Below are 4,173 nucleotides of genomic sequence, written 5' to 3' on the forward strand. Positions count from 1 at the left end.
CTGCCCTCTTCCCTGCCATGGCAGGGGGTCGGACTTGATGATCTGCTCAGGTCCTTTCTGACCCTACCTACTATGAAACTATGCAGTCTCTCAGCCAGCTGGAGCAGTGATAGTGCTCTGGCTAGGAAGTAGAGGGGTGGGGCCAGCCCTGCTCTGCTCCAGGACAACCCCACAAAGCATCTGGGATGCTGGGGGAGTCTGGTTTAATTTAAACCAGGAAGGGGTCTGGAAAAGACATTGGATAAACCAGTTTTACCCAAATCAGTTAAGTCTACATTCAACCAGGTCCATTTCAAACCGGTTTCAGCCATTTTCAAACTGGTTTATGTGCACTGAACATCTGTTCTGTTACTAATACTAGAGATATAAGTTACACCTGACACAGTGATCTTTCTTCAGGCTTGTAATCTGAAGCCTAATCATCTGGATCATAATGAAAGCTAAACACCAATTAAATGAAAGCTGTCAGGAAGGGGAGTGCAGCAGGAGCAGAAGCAGGAGCAGGATCCGACTGATTTTGCTCCATTCAAAATCTTCCTGCCTCACCAAAAACCTCACAGGCACCAGCCTCCCTTCATAGCACTGCTCAGGCCTATGAAACTAGAGAAAGGGGCCAGGAACTGCCCAAGGACCAAAGAGATAATCCTGCCCTGAGTGGGGGTTTGATTAGATGACCTCTTGAGGTCCCTTTGATTCTGTGAACCTGTTATTAGTATGCATTGCCAATGCATGCATACATGGCACAGTTAAAGCTATGCAAACTACCTAGTTGGCATTTTTGGACTCAATTGTGCAATCTTATTGCTGTTTTAGGCCTAATATTTTCCCCAAGTGGTCAGCAGTCCAGCAGGGCTTTACAATCAGAAAAGAAATCTCTTTTATCTGGGCAACAGCTGTTCAAAGTAGCTGAGTCAGCTACTCAGGCCTGTTCTTTTCTCCAGAGGTCCTGACTCAGTCTCATCCAGCAGAAGTACTGGGAAATAGCATGAAGAGGAACAAGTCTCCTTTGAGATCCCTGTGTAAAGGATGGGAGTGAAGGTTTAACTATACAGCAGTAGAGTAAAGGTTTAAATACTACTTTTCTGCACTTAGCACCATAGCAAACAATTTAAATGGAAGAGAATGCAGCAAAACTGCCCTAGACTTCTTTATGTTGTCTTGTCCAGACTGTCTGATACCCTGACTAGATTGTTTAAACCTAGGTTGGGTATTGCAATGCTACACTGTAGTCTGCAATGTAGACATTCCCTAAATCCAGACTTTGAGCCAGTGAGATGAGTCACTACATTTCTGCTGTATTGTGAAAACAATTCTTGTATGCAACATTGATCAGTTAAGAGTCAAGCACTGAGTGAAAGAGACTGCTAGATTCAGAGTGATTTCCAAATACTGCATGGTATCAGGAGCAAAATTATATGGGAAAATACCCTAAGAAGGGATGTAGCAGTGTTAAAAGCAGCACCAGAGTTGAAACTCTCCACAAATATGGAGGAAAACCAGAGAAAGATTAAGTGGCACTTCAATCTATGGCTGCTGACAGACATAAAAACAAAAGAACGTGCTTTACCGGAAGAAGCAGTGTGTTAGTTTGATCTGGCTCTGCAGGGCCTATATAGACCACGCACTTCAGTGGGGCTTTTTGGCACTTTTATCTAAAGCCGATTCAATCAACTATTAGATAAAAGTGCCAAAAAAGCTTCACTGAAGCACCCGATTTATACAGACATTGAGCAAGCCAGGTCCAACTAATGTGATGTCTCTTTTGGGCATGTACTAGGCTCGGTGTGGGGGTGTGCCAAGTTTAAAGTAAAGCACTATTTTTGGGGTTCTTTAAGCAGCCTGTAAGCAGCCTATATCTGTAAGCAAAGCAGCAGAGGTGGGTAGTCAGGAGGCAGCTTTATTTCTCACAACAGCTGGTTCTGAAGCACTTGGCCTTCAGTTAACTCAAAGGAATCATGAAACTAGTGGATGAATTTGAGGAGTAGGCCACTCATAAAAACATGTAACATAAAGGAAACAGGTTTGAAATGCAGAGTACAAAAGACCGTGATAATATAGAAGAATTTCTCACTCATCTAAGGCTGAAGAATCAATCCCACAATTCTGAGAGCCTCACTGAGTCCCTGGTATGAGACCAGGACATAACTGCCTCAAGGACAAAATGTGCAGAATGTATGTCCATGACACAGAGTTATACTGGGTACTTAGCCTGAGAGTATGTTGGCATGATGCTCTGCCTGAGCTAACATTGCTAGACTTTTCTGGTACCCAAGCTAACTCATTCAGAACCTCTAACGTGGTGCAACACTTGGACACTTGCCCTCAAAGAGGAATTATTCTGAGACCCAGAATTAACAACTGCAAAAGTGATTACATTTTGCCAAGGAAAGGAAGTCACCCACTCCAGGTGAAAACCTCTGGAGGGCTGATAATGGTCACATGCAGTGGATATTAAAGAATCCAAACACTGTAAAGAAAAGAGACCTGAAGGCATGCAGAGCCCGAAGTCCACATCTGCAAAACAAAGCATGTGGAGCTGCACAAGTGGTGGCAAACAGTACACACCAAGTCAATGCCTGATTTTTGGAAAAGATGCAAGAACCAGAGTAGATTACATCACTATGCGAAAATTTGCAAGTACCAACAGAACATGCCTAATGTGGACACAAAGGATGACAGCACCATTATGTCAGAGGAGTTCTTCATAGGAGCAAAGGGCAAGGTTGTAACAGAAGGTTAATGGACTAGCTGTACAGAAACAAAGTCCTTGGCTTTAAGCTGCTCACGGGTGCACAAACCAATGTGGTACCAGAAACAGTGAGATTACCATCAAAAGAAAAGTCGCTTACACCATAAGACAAATTAGTGAAATGTGGGGCTTACAGAATGGGTTTATCCCCCATTAGGGGAGTATATGAAACTATATATGGGGAAATTAAAACACTGGAAAGACAAGCAGCTTGAAGGGGGAAAGTGCCCATTTCTAGCTTTAAAACATGTCAAGCTATTGTTCGTATTAAAAAAATGCATTTGTTGGAAGAGGATGAGATAAACATAATTGAAGAAGACCTTGAGAACATCCTCTGGTGCTTACGGAAGCTGTTAACAAAGTGCAGAATACAGCTAAAATAATGCAACCACCCCACAACTGATGCTGCTAGGAAAGTTCCTGTCTTCATGGAGAGGCTAAAGGAGGAGCTTGATGTGCTCATTGTGCTGGGAGGCATAGAGGTGTTAGAGGGAATTGTGTTACAAATGGTACAGGAAGGTCATTTTGGGCTTCAAAAAATCTAAGAAAAGGTTCCATCCCCAGAAGAACAGTGGCATTGAGAAAAACTGGCCAAGCTGACCTTTTGTCAACAAAATACAAAAATGTTGCACTATTCCCAATGAAAAGGTAAAACAAAAGATCAGCCTGGTCTGGCTTCCCCACTTCATAAAAGTGCCACTGTGCACATATATGCTGAGAACCATTGGTTACACACAGCACTGACATGACAGTGGCATGGGGAAAACCCACTGGTCACGTGGCACACTAAAACTAATGGATTTACTACTGCCTGACAACAGTGATGCTGATGTCTCAGAGAAGATGCACAGATCTGCCTGAACACAGTTAGATGCTAGATGAACACTGTTTGTAAGTTTAGTTAATAGATTGGTTAATATAACTATTTCAAATTCTGTATTATACTGCTGTGGATCGCTAGTATTTATTGGTTACCTTTGGTTGGAAAAGGAAGATGTGGAAGCTGTATCTTTAAAGAGTTTTTGGCAAGAGCTACTTGGAACCGGTTGTTATGATATCCAGACGCTTATATTCTTCAAAGCTGATTGCTTAGAACTCAAACTCTACAGCCACATCCAGACAAATGCAGATGTTTGGTTCCCTGGGGACAAGTAGAAGCAATGCACCTTGCACCACAGCTACTTGTCCCTGGGGAACGCCTGTGCCACATGCACTTTGGCATGCAGCAAGTTACCCCACGGGCAGTAAGGAAGGTTGGGGTCGGCACTGTGCTGACCCCAGCAGCCTTACCTGGGGTTCTCCCATGGCTGCAGCAGCTGCAATTCTGCCAGGTGGAGCATGGCTGGCAGCCACAGCAGGGCTCCAGGGGACCCAACTCCACTTTTCAGCACACTGTCCGTGTGTGTGCTGCTCTGCTTTTTGTT

The sequence above is a fragment of the Alligator sinensis genome, unplaced genomic scaffold, assembly GCF_000455745.1.
Source record: "Alligator sinensis unplaced genomic scaffold, ASM45574v1 scaffold309_1, whole genome shotgun sequence".
NCBI lineage: Eukaryota > Metazoa > Chordata > Crocodylia > Alligatoridae > Alligator > Alligator sinensis.